This window comes from Lycorma delicatula, chromosome 2 (genome assembly GCF_047948215.1).
Source record: "Lycorma delicatula isolate Av1 chromosome 2, ASM4794821v1, whole genome shotgun sequence".
NCBI lineage: Eukaryota > Metazoa > Arthropoda > Insecta > Hemiptera > Fulgoridae > Lycorma > Lycorma delicatula.
In genome coordinates, this window is record NC_134456.1 from 137,357,238 (window position 1) to 137,375,626 (window position 18,389).

General features: G+C 30.7%; 1 long non-coding RNA gene across 1 annotated transcript; it reads left to right on the top strand.

Annotated features, from left to right (window-relative positions):
• Positions 1-2,888: 2,888 nt before the first annotated feature.
• On the top strand, positions 2,889-16,830 carry LOC142319248 (uncharacterized). The gene is made up of 3 exons (XR_012755147.1): positions 2,889-3,044; positions 14,821-14,907; positions 16,717-16,830. It is a non-coding gene; the product is annotated as an uncharacterized LOC142319248 (long non-coding RNA).
• The last annotated feature ends 1,559 nt before the right edge of the window (positions 16,831-18,389 follow it).

Genomic DNA, 18,389 nt, shown 5'->3' on the forward strand with positions numbered 1-18,389 from the left:
TCTTAGCAGCATTCCTGTGTCTATTTTCAACCAAAAAATGATTTATCTGAAAGCAAGATCCATCTGTTAGTCTTGTCCAAGTATATCTTCTTTGTTTATGTTTCTTAAAAATGTATCTGTAATAAACAAATCCTTCTCTTAGCAAAATTCAACCTGACTGGCTGCTCTTTCATTTTATATTCTCAATCCGAACTTATCCACTCTCTTTCCTTCTTTGCCTTCTCTCATCACTGCATTCCAGTCCCCCATAATTATTTTGTAGCATCCTGTTCATTTTCTAATAACTCATCAATGTTATTGAACATTAATATCTTTATTCTTACAGTCCGATGCTGGCATGTACACCTAAACTATTATTAGATCTTTTGACAGCACTCCAATCCTTAAAGCCATTACTCTACCATCCAGATAAATTACTTTTTCTACTCTTCTTGCTTTACTATTTTTTACAGCTATTTCTACTCTAATTTTTCCTATTTCAATTCTTGAGTAATATAGATTACTTCACCATTTCTCAACTCTCCTCTTTCCTCCCATCTATATTTGCGTACCCCTTCTATATCCATTTTGTTTATTTTTAACTTTCTCTTCAAGTTTTCTAACTTATCTGATGACAATAATGCTCTCAAATTTCATGTACCTATTCTCACTGCTTTGTCTTTTCTACGACACTCCTTTTCCTGGAAAACTGTTTGGGAAGTCATTTTACCTCTGGAATATTTAACAAAAGAAGACATCACTATGGTGCCTGACTAGGAAAAAATAATACACTGGTATTCTGTTGCCTTCTGTATCCTAATGCCATTGACTTCCTATAGAAGTTTCTTCTGCCTTTGGGGACAATTTCTCACTCCCGGGGCAATAAAGTGCCCCAAGACTCTACCACTTATCCACCCTCCACTTGTAGGGGCAGAGCTCCATATCCCAGGAGCTGTTCAGTCCCTTTATTTATTAACTGCTTGTACAAATCAACCAACTTTAATACGTACAATTATTGCACTCTCTATACCTCAGGGAGGTAATTTCAGGATTTTCCCTTCATGAAATCTAAGGCCTAATTGGCATTTCTTAAATTCTTCTTTTAGAAAGGTGTACTGTTCACCTTTGCTTTACTGTTTTATAAAAATATATTCCTAAATATTATTCATGTGTCTGTTCTTTCTCTTTTAAAAATATTAATCTATACAATAAATTCATATTTTAATAAACTAACAAAGAAAAATGAATTTAAATTTGGGTTTGGTATATTAGTCGTCCTCTGCAGTTACTTTAACTATATCTTTGTTCTAAATTCAAAAAAATCCCTTTTGGCACACTGGAAGGCAGAGGTAGATTTTACTGGTGCTAAGTAGGGTATAAACCCACCGGGTTGGTCTAGTGGTGAATGCGTCTTCCCAAATCAACTGATTTGGAATTCAAGAGTTCCTGCATTCAAGTCCTAGTAGTCAGTTATTTTTACATGCATTTGAATACTAGATCGTGGATATGGTGCTCTTTGGTGGTTGGGTTTCAATTAACCACACATCTCAGGAATGGTCGAACTGAGACTGTACAAGCCTAAACTTCATTTACACTCATACATATCATCCTCATTCATCCTTTGAAGTATTATCTGAAAGGTAATTACCGGAGGCTAAACAGGAAAAAGAAAGTAGGGGATAAAAAAGATTTCCACCTTAAACATAAGGAAAACTTCAAATTTACTCAATACAACAATGGTTGCATGTGAAAAAAATTTTCACATGTTTAGCATATGATAAGCTCCATCTCCTTACAATTCCAGCAACATTTTGGTCATCCCTTGCCTTAAGGGTTTCTTATATCAAAAATTGTTTCAGACAAAAGTTTTATGTAATGTTTAGAGGACTAATGAACACTTTAAACCGATTCGATGCTGCGCCTATTAAGGGAGGTATGATCTTTATTGTCTTCGAAATTTCCGATTTTTCCACCCCCTGGGCCATTGGTTGATGATATCCAAAAACTTTACTTAAATAAGTTTTAGACCCTTATGCAAAGAAGAGTAGGAATTTTAAACGAATTCGATATTTTACTTAATACGATAGTTATAGCAGTATTTTGTTTTTTCGATAAACCCCCTCGACCGATTTTGCCCTTTGACGAACTCGACCGAAATTTTGGGTCGTTATATTTTATGTGTCAATTTGAAAGTGATTGTCGCAAAATCAGGGCAGTTATCGTGTCCACATGAAACTGAAATATAACTTTTGAACTGACGGTTGTTTTGGGCTCTGGGAATGTGAAGCGCGAAGATGTCGAAATTTTCCGGAAGTCGAATAATTTTACGCATTACAATACGTAGCTTTCTTATGAAATTACCTAATTTTAGGACAATATTTAGGATTATAATAAATAATAATATATAATATAATAATAATTTAATATAATATATAATTATTATATAACAATATTCAGTATCGAATATTTATTGATTGTGAATAAACACTAATAAATAAAATATATTCTTTCGGAACATGTGAACTTCGCGGGAATTGTTTATAGTTTACTGCCGCATGATAGAAAGCGTTGTAAGAATTTGGCTAATTACTGTGATAAAGTATGTACTCGTAAATTCTAAAAAGACAAACTCATTCGGACTATGGCAATTAATATTTTACTTCATTATTTTTAATAATTGTATACTGATTGATTATTCATCATGTGAAAATGAATTTCGCAATCCATATTTATCGTAATTGAGATTACAAATCATTCGTCAACTTTCACTGAATTTTCTATAAAAAATTGCCTTAAATTAAAATTGGCATAAATTTTTAGTTGAGTTATTATTTTTAGAGTTATGCCATAAAAGTTTATTTTAAATAGAAGCGATAAAATTTTGAAAACATTGAACGAAATGGCCTGCATAATTTGAAAACATAATGGTAGCACTGATTTTGTATTAAGTTTCTTTCCGCATCCGTACAAGCATTTCTTCGTTGAAGAAGTATTGGATGGTAAAGGTTTCTGTTTGTTGCTGGGAGTAGTATTTCAATTTACCTCTTCCAGAAATGAGAGCTAAGGTGAGAATATCTTGTAAAATGTTTGAACTATGTAGTTTAATTATTTACTATTTTAATTGGGTTATTTTTTCTTGTTAATTCATATTATTTTGTATCCGCGTATAATACCTGAGAAAACCACGTTTTCATACTTGAACATTCCGTTTGATATAAACTATTCTCTGTGACTCCATGATTTAACTTGTAAATAAAAACGTAATTTATTTAATTAAATACGTAATTTATTTAAGTTTTTATTGGTGTTATTTTGAATCTTATAACACGTTGCAAGAATCGCGTGTGGTAATATTTAATGTATTCGATTAGAGTTCTACTGGTTGAATTTGTCTTGCTTCGTACAAACATTAGACTAAAAGTATTTAAGTTTACAGAAAATTAAAATTTCTGTAATTTTTTTTACCCACAAGATTTACTTTGTTTAAAACGTGATGCAGAACCATATTTTCACGCACCCTTTAGTTAGTGTAACTGGAGGATTATGTATTTGTGAAAATTAGCAATTCATATGATTTCCCATAAATGTAAAGCAGAGTGCGTTCATATAACCTTATATATTATTTTAAATAAGTAGATGGTATCAAATTTAATATTACATATATTATAGTTTTGCATGTTTTTGGTTGTTTGTGAAACGTGTTTTTTGGATTATACAGAAATCTGCATTTGATTACTGTATGAATATAAGAACATTAATGGTTAGTCTGTAAATTCATGGTTTGTTTGTAATTTATATATGGATCTGATTTGTTAAACATTTAAACGATGGAAATTCTAACCAGTTACTTGTTCGACTTAACCTTTAACAGACTTTAATATACCACAGTAGATATGTGTAGGATCAGGAAAATACCAAGATCTAAGTCAGAAAGCAATTGACCTGTGCAAGGTTAAAGTTTGTGCAGTGATTTTACTAGTCTAGTCGACCAGTAATCAGTTTTGTGATTTATGGCAACCATTTCAGATAATTTATGTAGAGAGAGGAATAAATTAAACCTTAGTAGTAGTTAGCAGTAGACTAGTCAGCTGTGGAAGATGAGACTGATCGTGTTGTTCTAAGGTGATTTATATGTCATGTGCATGTGATGGAATAGCACATGTTGTTGTAGTCTCTGTTATAACTCAGTTCAAACAAAAATTCAATAAAGTGGCCTGTTAAAGATTGCCATTCGTTTGTAATCCATCCCTATTTAAAAACTGATTAGCATCTGACCAGGTCTTGATAACTCACAAAACTGCTAATTGATGTAAGAGTACTACTGATAATGTGGTGCGAACTGAAACCTTACACAGGTCACCTGCTTTCTGACATTTAGATCTTGTGCTTTCCTGACCCTTAGTATATTAACTTAACTATTACAAGTATATAATGTACTTTTGTCTCTTTATTAACTGTCTCTTTATTAACTGTCTCTTTATTAATTATAATAAATGGTTACTTATATTTATTTATTTTATAAATATAATTTAACCAAACCTTAACCTTCGCTCGCTAACCTTGACTAATAACACCGTAATTTTTTGATTATATATTTAATAAATTCAGTAATTATTGCAATTATTTAAATAATAAAAACACTCCTGTTAATTAGTCAAGGTTAGCAAGTGTAGGTTAAGTTTGGTTAAATTATATTTATAAAATAAATAAATATAAATAACCATTTATTAAAATTAATAAAGAGACTAAACTCTATATCAGCCCATTTTCCACCGAAATCCGGACTACTTTGTTTTTAAATAAAGCTGTAGCTGCGGTGGCGTTAATACGCAAGTACCGTATATAGTATTATAAGAAGTGTAATAAAATTTTATCCTAATTACACTAAGAAATTTGGTAATAGTGGTAACATTGGTTTATTTATTGGCTTCACTTGTTTTGATTAAAGTACATGCATTCATATAAAGTAAAATAGTATTTCTAATAGTCACTACTAAGTCCAAGAAATCTTAATTTGAAGTCGCATAAATTTCAGTTGTGCTGCCTCATCCCAGAATTTGATTTAAATTTTAAATATTAAGAACAAAAGCATTCTGTCCTTCAATAGATATATAAACCGTAACCTTAGAGTTGATTCAATGCAGTCTCTTTATTAGTTTTAATAAATGGTTATTTATTTTATAAATATAATTTAACCAAACTTAACCTACGCTTGCTTCGCTCGCTAATCTTGACTAATTAACAGGAGTGTTATAATTATTTAAATAATAAGTAATTGCAATAATTACTGAATTTATTAAATATACTCAAAAAATTACGGTGTTAATTAGTCAAGGTTAAGTTTGGTTAAATTATATTTATAAAATAAATAAATATAAATAACCATTTATTATAATTAATAAAGAGACTGTTCATTTTCCACCGAAATCCAATTGACTACTTGGTTTTTAAATAAAGCTGTAGCTGCGGTGGCGTTAATACGCAAGTACCATTTTTTGTATGTAAAGTAGTAAAATTTATATCGCATCTAACAGCGAAATTTAGATGAAACAGCATGTCCACAATTCAGTTATTCGGTTTTTGTGTTGTGACAAGCATATTGTTACTTTTATTTGGCTTTAACTATGTTATAATGTAATAAGAGTGGAAAAAGTAGGCTAGTTTTTTTTAGCCTTTTACCTTGATGCAGTGTTTAGTACAGTTGGACTAAGCATCAAAATATAGTTTGGTTTCTGTATAATCATAGTATGAGATTGTTATGCATTTTCAAAAGGGCATAACTTTTATTATTCAGTATATTTTGGGTTGTGTTGCCGCAAATTTTTCTGGTATGTAATTTTTTCACGTATTGAAACTTCATTAATATGCTAGGTTATCGTGATATGTATTTTTAAAAGTTGAACAAAAATTCCCATAATCCATATGATTGCAATATCCAGTCCTATGAAATAAATCTTTTATTCTGATTGGAACATAATGCATTATATAGTTCATATCAAAGTAAGATAAACAGATTATTAAAAATTGTAAGATAAGAAATAATTGTGTTTAAAGTTCATATTAATCTAGATGCATGAAACACATCATGAGTGATTTATAATCATTGCCCAGCAAAAACTACTGTTACCTGTTCTTATGGTGTAAGTACATATATCGACTAAGTTTAGAGTTTTAGGAATTCTACCTTGAAAGGGGTGTAAAAAAGTTTTGAATAGTGATTGGAAATTTTCCCCATTTCAGACTATTAAACAAAATATTCAGTAGATAAGGGATTATGAAATACTCTTAAGATAAATATCTTTATCCAAAGAGTAATATTTCATCTGATTAAAAAACCAGAATAAAAAAATTGACTGGAAACTGAAGCCAAATGCACAGTGCAAAGCTGTGACTGTGATGCTAGTTATATTTTAACACTTCCAAAGTAATTCTAAGGTAAATAAATTAATACAGATAATTCATAACTTGGAAGCCACTATGTCAATTATTTTGAGCACATATGAGGTTTGATGAAAAAAAATTGCAAAATTTTAGTTTTTCACCTTGGGAATGCAATATCCAGTGTGGTGTGTTTTAGCTCCTTCAACAATTATTTGTTTTATCTCTAGTGTTTGCAATATGTAAGTTAACAGGGGGCTATGTCATCTGAATACAGAAGCATAGGCATCAAAGTGCAAGTTGTGCATTATCGTGGTGCAATTGCCATGAATTGTTTGGCCACAAATTTGGTCTGGGCGTGTGCATCACACAATCTTCATAGAATTTCCTGGTAGTAATCCTTATTGACGCTTTGATAATGATACAAGATTTCTTCCTATACAGTGCTGCACTTCATTCCATTCTTAAAGTAAAATTTAATGTAAATTTTTTGTTCCATTTTTCCCACAAGTTAAAAATTGTCAACTATACCAAAACACGCTTATTATTTTTATCAGGCAACGACAGTATCCAAAAAGGTTACCAACTAAAAATCGTTAGGAACAAGCGTACAAACAAAAAATGTAACAGTTATGACCGGGAAAATTCAGGGATGGGGTTTTTTTTATTAAACCTTGTGTTTGTACATGTAAATGAACAATCAAAATTCTTATCTTTTTTTTTAATTATTTAGCTTTGAACAAAAGAGTAAGTAATATTGTGTCTGTAAAAGAAAATCTTTTAATCTTATTTTGAATAAATTGGAGAGAAGATTTTTTTAAAAATGATTTGTCAATTTGGGTATTGTTATAAATGACTTCTTTTTGGAAAAAATAGCATATTTGTAAATATAAATAAGTTAACATATTTAATTTCTAAATGTATATTTACACGATTGATACTTTTGGCTGTAAGATAATGATCTGCTGACGGTCTTTAATTTTTTTTTACCATTTCAATATTTTTAGGGAGCCCCAAGAGATTGGGGTTATATACAAGAATATATATGTAGGCGTAAAAGTAGTAATCATGATAGCCTTAACGTCTTATTAGGTGCTTCAGTTTATGGATTGATAGTTACAAATAAAATCACTTTCCTGTTGCAAGAACTTTTCATCTAATAAAACGTCTAGAAATTTCATTTTGTGGGCAATAGAAAAACTATTGTTACTTATGTGAATTCTGTTCAAAAGATTGTTTGGTCTACCTGAGAAGTAAAATGTAATGGTTTTATAAGTGAAGTCTTTCAGCTGAAAAATGTGTGAGGTAAAAGTGGTTTGACTTGTTAACAATGAGATGTGTACATTATTTCATTAAAAATCAAAATTAGGCCAAATTTAAAAACTAATTTTTTCCCCCTAAAATTCAGAAGCTGGTTTAGCTTAACTATTCATCAAAATAGGACTTTCTACTAATCAGGATACTTTTAAAGGTCGCAAAATCTTATTTTGGAACTTTTGCAGATCTTTCTGAAGAAGGTTTCTAGTAGGTTGTTTTTATGTACATTTATTTACTTACAGTACTGTGTTATTGTCATCAGATTGTGGGATTTTAAACAAATTTGGCTAAACGCTCTACAGAATGGTATTTACAGTATCTAAAATGGGACATATTTGATTACCTTTCGTTGATATAGTCTTTCTATATTGTCTGCATGCACGCACGCATGCATGTTTGTGTTTTGATATAGTACACTGTAACATGAATCCATTTATATTAAAGCAGGTTTAAAATCATCAGTAGTTACATTTATGTTTGGAGATTATGATTTTTGTTGTATATATATCATAATTTTTCAATAATTCCTTCAAATATTGATTGAGATGACTTTGCCTTATGTAATGAGAATAAAACTACAGTAGGTCCTCCTTTAATCGAGATAACTAGCCACCATGGTAGAATAGCAGTAATAGTTTATTCCATGTATGAATTTTATTATAGCCAATTACTGAAGATTATTTGTTGTACGTAGTAACTAGTATTGCGTATTTGCAGTGTGTGGTAGTAAAACAGAACAATAAAATTCTCTTTAGTTTCTGTTACCTACTATATGCATAAAGTTCGGTGTGTGTCTCTAGTATGCATCTGCCTACACTGTAATATGTACTGTATTGTGGTTACTGTTGTTATGGCTAGTTGTAACAAAGATATTACTAATACAAAATGTAGAAGGGTGTAGTGTTAATGGACAAAAACTTTTAAAGCGATTAAAAAATAAAATGCCCGAACAATCAGAAATATTGCTTATGAGTTTGGTGTCTGAGAAACAACTGCCAGTGATTAGAAACTGAACAAAGAAGAAATTGAATACTGTTCAAAAGTACCCAAAAAGTTTTTATTTTTAACGATATACGCTGAAGAAGTCAGTCCAAGATGCTTTAGATGATGCTGTTTCCTCGTGCTTCAGGAAACAGAAAACCTTTGGGATATGGGGTATTCCATTTTAATTTAACAAATGATCAGTGGATCACTGTTTTTAATTTTCATGATATTTGGTATATCATAACTACCCACAGTGCAGTGGCCAAAAAATATTTTCTTTATTTAAAAAAAAAATTTCTTTAATAGTATTTCCTTACTCGCCAACAGATAAAAACAGCCATTTACATCGCTTTTTCCATGAGCTTGAAGCATTCTTATTTTACATCATACAGAGGGTCAAAAAGGGGCTTTTTGGAAAGAGTAAAGATGGAACTTCATCTTGGTGAATTCAAAATTCATTTTGTTATATAATCAAATCTTGTAGTGTTTCTGAAGTTACATTTACAAATTTTGGGCTCAAAATAATGAAGGGCTTAGGTTAACAACAGGCCTTTTTTACCTTTTAATTCTTGGGTACTAGTAATACTTACAAAAAGGGATTGGACCGTTGCCGAGTGTCCTTAATTAAAAAAAAAAAAAAAAAAAAAAAATGACCGCTGGATTGTAAGATTTTAAAAATCTCATTTTTGGGGTCCAAAAACCATTTGTGGGACAGGTGCCAAAAATCTGAAATTCTTACAGCAGTAAGTTCTTTATAATACTTTAAAACCATATAAAATTTATTTTGTTACTCAAAGGGTTGATGAGCAATGAAGCCAAAAACATCATTCCTTCTAACTGCAAACAATGTATCCAAAAATACTGATGTTATGTATTTTTTTAAAAATTCTAAAATCAAGAGAATGAATATATTGATAACTAATAAATAGTCAATTGCAGAATGAAAAATAATAATTACGAAATGATAAAATAATTCAAATACATTAACAAGTTGTTCAATTCACAAGTTATGAATTAATGATGCACTTTTTGATAACTAACATAACTGAGTGCTCTGGCCATTTTCCAATAGTTGATAGAGAAAGCTGTGAAGGCGTGAGAATCTTGAAAATATTTCCCATTTGAACCTGTGTTTGATTATCCCTTGAAGTACTAGGACCCTGCGGATGGAAATAGTGTATTCGATATTCCTCTTAATTTTCATCTATTTTGACTTAAATGACTTCGTCTAACCACCATTTGCCATCATAATGCAGCAGACATAATGCTTACATTTTGGCTTTGGTAAACCTATAAAGCAATCTGAAACACTGTCTTTGTGTACTGACTACACTGTCTTTCAGACTACATTTCTGACTTGTTTGAATATAACTGTGAAAGCTTCTTGTTTCTGAGACTGTTGTAATTACCTTATAACAAGAACTGAGGTTTTCTTCAGTCTCGTGAACATATTTATTATAGCAAAAAAATAAATGTTATATTTTATTATTGTATGCAATAATTTTACATTTCAGAAGGTGTAAGAAGTTGTTGACTGTCCTTTGAAGGCTTGCTCATGGAAAAGATGATCCTTTTCCGTGGTATGAAGCAAAAAAAATGCCATTCAGCTGCGATTTTAAAATCTTCCTGATGGTAGCACAAATTAAATTTTTTTGTTTTTATACTGGGCTGTGAGATCCATCAGAAAAATAAAATGTTTTACTTTGTTTAAAACTTGCTTTTGGAAGCAGAACGGTGTAGTATTGTGCTTCAAGTACTCACTAATCACACAGTGGCTTTGGCATTGTAATTTTCCTTCTCTTTTTTAATGTATGAGAAATAAATTACTGTGGTGTAAGTTTTTGACCAGTGATATGATGTGATTTTCTTTATCACAAAAGGAAATATTGAGAGAAGTCTCCCATTTCAATACATTCACCCTCAAACAAGTTTCCTTTTTAATGTTGAGGAAATTAGCTTGTTTCTTTGCAACAAAATGATTCCATTCTATATTATTTAAATTTTCAGTAAGTTTATCAAAGTACTCTTGAAATTAAGAATTTGAGTTGACACTAGTCAACAGAAACCCACTGTTAAAGATAATTTCAGAATCAAAATCATCCCAGCTTTCTTGCAGTATCTTGAGCATTTCATTAGTACCTGGATTTTTTTCACACTGACAGCATCCACATTTCATTTTCTAAATCACATACCATGGTTGAAAGGAGAATTTTATAATTAAATTTCATTTTTAGAGCAGATAACATGAGTTTTACATTTTGATGGGAGACTCACAAAAACAGAGTGAGTACCTGACTCACCAGCCAGAACACAAAATTTAGGTCTTAAATCAACAAATTTTGATAAACCAACTTTTAAATTGTTTTTATTTGAAGTCTGTGCAATTCTTTTTAGTTACGTAAGATAAGCCTTTTTTGAATATTAATTTTCTTCCAGTCAGCTTGTCTCAACAGAGACTATTCTTCTTGACGGGCATTATTCGGCGATTCTTCTGGATTGGCATTATTCGGTTGTCCTCCTCATTCTGGTAAAAATCTTTTTTGAATACTCCAGCTGCTTGGTTGAATCAGATTCAAGGGAACAACATTTAAAATTTATGATGAGATTCTAAGAAGTTTACAGAAGAGGAGGTTAATGAAATCTCCAGTGACATAGATGAACCAACTGATGAAAATGAAAAAATTTCCCTCAACGAAGGGACTGTATTTTTCTGAAAGTAGTTCAGTATTTAGAAGAACAATATTTCTTTTCTTGACTTAACGATAGTATGAAACTGGCTTGATCGTGCTGCTGTGGTTCATGTTACTCGGATAAGGCAGAAGGTGACATACTTTTTCATTAAAAAAGTCAAACTAAGTTGATTAGTGACTACTGATTTTATTATAATAAATGCAATAGAATAAAATTATATATAATATGGTTAATCATTTTTAATTAGTGGCTTATGCTGCTACCAATTCAGTGCTAATATGGTTTGTTGCCTGAATTCAAGAACAAACTTAGGTCTTTAATAACCATGAATTTCATTATCTGAGCCGGCATCCCCCCCCCCCCAAAGTTATCTGGTTAAGAGAGGTCCTACTGTAGTTATGTCTGTGACTAGTGTGACTAGCAAAAAGCAGGAACGTAATTAGAAAACGAAACTATGAGAGTAGAATAATAGTTGCAGTATAAAATTGTGCATAACGACATCAATATAATAATGGTGTAAAATCAAAACACAGGAAAAAGTTTTTTCAGTTTACCCTTTCAAATATCTATAACTATTCGGATAAGAAGTATAATAATAATTTCCATTCAGGGCTTGCCCCCCCCCCCCCTCAATCACTGTACAGACTCCACCTGGCAGTTCCCTAAAGCTGCTTTCATTTCCTAATTTAATACCTGTGATGTGAAAATAATAGTTATAAATTTTTTTCTTCGGATATTTCTTACATTCACCCTTTTCATTCATTCAATCATAATAATAATTAGTTTTCAACATTATTATACTTGACAAGTTCAGTTGAGACTACAGAGTAGCATACACAACTACCACCTTACAGGAGTTTATAACTACTATTCACAATAAAAACCTTCTATTCAATTATTGGCAGTTGATCACACCATAGTTTCTTTAAGTTATCGATATTAAACTGCAATTTTAAAACTGTTAGCAAATTTCAGTTGTGTAATAAAATATCTGAAATATGCCAAATAATTTGTACAAATTTAGATGAATAATGATTTAAGGTTTCACAGAGTGCAGACTTCAAAGATTTTTCCTTTAGATTTAATTAATTTCAAAAAAAACCCTGGGTGGCCTGTTAAAGTAGTCACAGGGGGGGCAAAATCTAGATTGTAGGGAAGGTGGCGGAGGGTTTCCCAGGGCATTTTTTCAATTTATCCCTTGTTAAAATTGCAGTGGGCGTCATGATGTCATGGAGAAAGATGATATCTGAGATAGACATACCCATCTTTTGTTTAGGTAGGCGGATTAGTAAGCTGAATTGACCATTTATTGGTTGTGGAAAGAATCAATGAGTATTCCTCTTAAGTCAAAAAAATCGTTGCAAGAACTTTTTGTGTTTGTTAGGCTGATTTTGGCCTTCACTGCCAGTCCTCTCATTCCTCCTTTGCCACAATTTTTGACCCTGAGTGTAATGATGGACCCATGTCTCATCACTTGTAATTCACCTTAAAAATTGTGCTCTTCTTGCTGAAATTGATTCAGAAGTCTAACCACAGATCTCTCCCACCTGACCCTCTTATGATTTCTGGTCAACAACTTTGGAACCCATCAAGCACTAATTCTTCTAATGCTAAGATGATCTGTGATAGTGTATTCAGCATAGCTGATACCCACTTCTGATTTAGACTTTGACTGGGTATGTAGTCATGACTTTCCTTTTCTACGCATTTTAAGGATTAAGGCAACAGGCGGACTGGTTAGGCCCAGTGTACACTCAGGGACAATGTAGCATCCCCAAACTGTAGCTTAAAACGAGTTAAAATTTCTGCAGGTTTATCGCAAAGCCACATAAGGTTTTTGTAAAATCTTACTTATTTCTGGATAAATGTTGGAAATGACAACATCTGTTGTATGCACAACAGTGCCAATCTTTTCATCGACAGAAATGTGACCATCATTGTGAGGAAGAGTCCAATTTTCAATGTTTAGTAGTGGTAAGGGAAAGTTAGCATTTCCACCCCCAAGACACTCTCATATTAGTTAATACTGTGGACAAATTTCCATAAGAGTGATGGATGATTTAAGGCATGCCTGAACATCAGCCCTAGTTCCTCCTGGAATGTTTGCTGCCAAAAGTCTTCAGCAAGCACAAAAGTTATTTGCCCATTAATTTAATTACACTTAGTGCATAGCATTTAATTGAACCAAATATCTCTATTTTGTTAATAAGGTTTAGGAGGTTTTTCATTTTCAAATGGAAAATTCTGGAAATAATATATTGTCTTTAACAGTAGATTTTTGACCATTGAGTAGTTGTTTTATTTTTGGCCATTCAGGATTGCATGTAAGTTATAAATAAATAACTATGACACCCCATATGTCATAGAATCTTGAGATTTCTCATGCGTTGTGAACCAGTGAAAGATGAGGGAAGTATGACACTTTGACCCATGTTGTTAGCATTTACATTGGTGTCTTATTACGCAGTATCTCTAAGAAGAATGTAATAATCAGCACATAATTTTTTTTTGTTATTACGAATAAAGGTTAATCTTTCAGTGATCATTTTGGCCATCATTGTCAACACAATATTAATAAAATAAGTTCTGTAATGTAAAAAATTGTCGATGCTTTCTCATACCATAAGTCGATAAGCATAAAATTGCATCCAGGAAGTTTTTATTTTGTTCATTAATAGTTAGCTCAGACACACGTTGCATTTGACAATCACGACAATGTAAAATTATATCTCTCTGTAGGTCCTTTATCTTCATTGACCAGTAAAACAGCAACTTCGTTAGTAGTTGGAACTTTATAGTGACCCTTATGCTGATTAACAGGTACACAGTCTGCATGATTTTATTAATTTAAAATCTTCCATGTTACCCAGAGGTCTGTTGTCAATATTGCTTTTAAACTCTATGATCAAATTAATATGTTCCAGCAAAAACTTGCTGGAATCGGTAGCTTGCGCTCTCGTGATTAAGTAGACCGAATTTAGCGCAACATGTTCGCCACCTAGCTGAGAGCCAATATACTACATAAAAAGTTGTTGCCTGAGTGTAACATTTCTTTTTATGTTTCTTTTTCTTTTATTTATTTTTAATACTATATCATTATAAAATACAAGCAGGAGAATTAGAAAATATTTAAAATTGATCCATAATACCATCCAACAACATAGGAGTAAAATAGTAAGTTGTACTTAGATAATAAGCTCTGCCCTAACCGTTGTAGTCAAAACTACATTATAATTTCTTAGGGGAGTGAAGTTAATGAAATGACGTTGCATAAAAATTTTGAGCAGATTGTTTACTTCTTTAATGGAGAAGAAAAGCATTGTTTTTTTCCTCTGTGAAGTCATACCATAAAATATTAAGGTATGAGTTAAATCATGATGTTACAGGTAATGTTATTGAATAAAATTCAACAGGTTATTTTATTTATTTATTGAAATTAGATATAATAATGCACTATTATTTTGTTTGCAGTGGAGGAAGAAGCGTATGCGGAGGTTGAAGCGGAAGAGGAGAAAGATGAGGGCAAGGTCAAAGTAGAGATGCCTTCATTCCTTTTTTGTACGTTGACTTTCCTTTAATTGTAAAGATTATTAAAAGTATATATTTTATAATAGTTTCTACTATAAGATGCTGTTTTTACATACTTAAATGAGAAATTAATAAATACATAAATGATTCTTTTTAGTTGCCAACAAGTTCTTCCATCATCATATTCACATTACATGTGGAAGCCCATAGGTAAAAGAAACTTGACAACATACATATGTTGTACCTTGTGTTGAACATGTTTAGAAAATTAATTAAAATTTAAATTTCAAATATACAGGAAGTTTATCACACATACTATTGAAAGCATTCATCTCATTGAAGTAACTGAAAAATTTCATATAAACCACTTGGTTTTCAAGTTGCAGCTTGCAAACTGTTTTGCCCAAATTTCTGCTCTAAAAGTTTATACTAAGACTACCAACACAAATTATTGAGCTGAATTGGTGGTTGTACGTGCAGTATTAGATCTTCAGTAGCCTTTCTGAGAAAATGTTGTAAAATGTAAAATTAGAGTTAAAAAATGAGTGTACAATAAGAATTTAAAAAATTTTGTTTAATTGTAATTTTAACAAAATAAACTTGCATCAAACGTAAAAAAAAAAACTTTAGCTTTATAGAAACTTTTTTGACTACACTTCTATTGGTTTTTACTTCAATTTTTTCAGAAACTGGTGAAGATAGAGGTCAGGAGGTCTTATCTTTGCTCAATAATTGTAAACAGAAATTTTGGAAAATCTTTGCTATCTACAACTCGAAAAGAAAGCGTTTTAGGCTTAGATTAAATTATTCTTTCATTATTTTTTTGAGGGTAATATGCCTGTAAAGTATAGCAGAATATTTACAAAACATATCCTGGTTCATAGTTTCATTATTTTATGATAGGTTCTTGTAAAACTTTCAAAGGCTGAAAGATTTTCATTATAAAAAGTTATACCTGCTTTTTTAATAACTATCAAGTTAAGAAAATACAAAATCTGTTACACTCTTACATTTTATAACATTGCATGTGTATAAATCAATAAAATGTTTGCAAGTAGTAAAGTGATATCGTTAATAATAAATTTTGTTTTCCTACTATAGCAAAAATTTCTATTTCATCTTATATATTAAATTTTATTAATTATTCTGTTTTTGGTCATGTAATTCATTTTGATAAATATTCTCATCTGCTACAGATCGATGGGAACCCTTCTCCCTGTATAGTTCACTTTTTATTCTGAGCATAGTATATAATGACTGCTGTGTTAAAATAATACATAAAAAAAATTGTTTGATTGTTAAAATAATACATAAAAAAAATTGGTTGAGATTTTCTGCATTAAGAATATAAAAATTAGCACTTGTTTAGTTTAAACTAGAAAGTTTCATTGTTGCACAGTCTACATGGCATTGAGTTACTGCTCCAGCAGTCTTATTTTCACCCTCTGCATCAACTGAGCTTTCTATACTTTGATGAGTAATGCCAGTATTTTTTAACATTTGTTGAAATATTGCATTAACAGTGAAATTTAGTAATAATAGAAAGTGGATTTAAAAACTAGCCCTCTGTTTTCATGCCACCTTTCAAGCAACATGTGTGATAATTTTATGATGACTAGGTTTTTGCAACGTATATAATTATATTGTTTTACTTTCTTCTTGCAAGAGATTAGTTGATTCATGCAGTGACAGGTAGAAATGTAAAAATATTATTGTGCAACGGAATTTCATTAATTACACTCATTAATCCATAAGATAAGTAATTTTATTTTTGTATAGTTTTAATTAAATTGTTAATGAATGAAAATGATTAATATTGAATTTTTTCTTTTGTTTCAGATTGATTGATCTGTGCGTTTAAAATGTTTAATAGTCTCTTTATTTACGTTGATTCTGTTCATACTTTTTCATCTGTTTAATAATGTGAATAGTTAAATAAAAATCTCCAGATCATGTTTGTGGGTTTATTTTCTCTATCCTTTTGCAATTATATTTAAATAATTGCTTTGCGTTAGCAGGTCTTAAAATTTTTGTCTTGTTTTAGAAAAGTTTGCATAATACTATCTTTATTATTTTAATGAATCTGTTGTATTTTGGACATGAAATTATTTAGGATCTATAGAGTTATTTGCGATAGCATTTAAAAGTATTGTAGAATTTACTTTCATGATACATCAACTAGTCCCATCAGTATAAGAGAAAGAAAGCTGTGGCTATTCAAAGTAAAGTTATATATAAAAAACACATATGGTTCTTTCAGTTTGTAACCAAGTACCTATATAACTTTTAGGGAATCCTGATCTCATCAATTTTTTAATTATTACTAAAGATATGCGAAACAAAAATAAAGTACCTAACTATTCATTTTTAGATTCTACTTGTCCAAACTGTTTTCCTTCTCTTCTCACCATCTTGTTAAAGAAAATTTATATCAGCTTTTTTTTTTTTTACATGTAAGAAAATTAGTGTATTACTAATTTTAATTTTTTTGTTTTATATATCTGACAGTTTTATCAAAATACATTTTATTAGCTAAATTCATTAACTTTATATAAAACAAAATGATTTTTAAATCTGGTGACAAAAAATTGATGTCGCTATTTTAACTAGATTTTATAAACTCTAATAAAAAAAATTAATTAAATATTATTTACTAATGATAATTTTAAATTAAATTCAGCAACAAAAATTGTTACGTTTTGTTTTGTATTTTTTAAAACTGATTCTATACAATTCGTGTAGGATTTATGAAATCATTTATTTTTCTATGATAAAGTGGTGATTTTGAGAGTTCTCTTCCCGACAAAAAAACTACATCTTTCTGGAAATTTAACTTTCCAGACACATCAGCACTTTTTTTTACATTTAGCTTGTATTGCACCCTTCAGTTGATCAGTATGAAGCCTAATATATCCTGGTGATGGACCTACCTTTTTCCTGGTAAGCTATGAGCACCGCACCACAGGAATTCAAGAGAAAAAAATTAGCCATGAATTTTCCTGCTTAAAGAAGTTTCACTTTCCAAACAATCACTTGCTCCCGCCCACTGTTTGGCATGTGGTGGCTCAGTGTTTAATCTACCATTACAAAATGAAAGAAACTTACCAGAATTGTGTTTTTACGTCTAATGCACCTTCAAGAAGTGAATGCATTTTTTCTTACCCAAAACGTGTAAAATACACACAGTTTGTGTGTATTTACAAAAATGATCACACACATGTTTGTGTGTGATCATTTTTTTTATGATTAATTAATTCATCGCATTATCTCATAGCTTGAGGTGGAAGAATTGTTTAAAATAGAATCTAAATTTTTTTGTACATCCATTGGTGTTTTAAAGAACTTTTTTCAAACAAAGTTCTTTATAACATGTCAAAACTTGATTGCTTTACTCATATTTCCATAAGCAAGTATCTAAATGCATACATCCAAAATTTCACAGCATATGCTGTAAAGAATCATACTTTACCAGTATTATAGTAATTTGTGGTCACTCTTTTGCTATTGCTTTT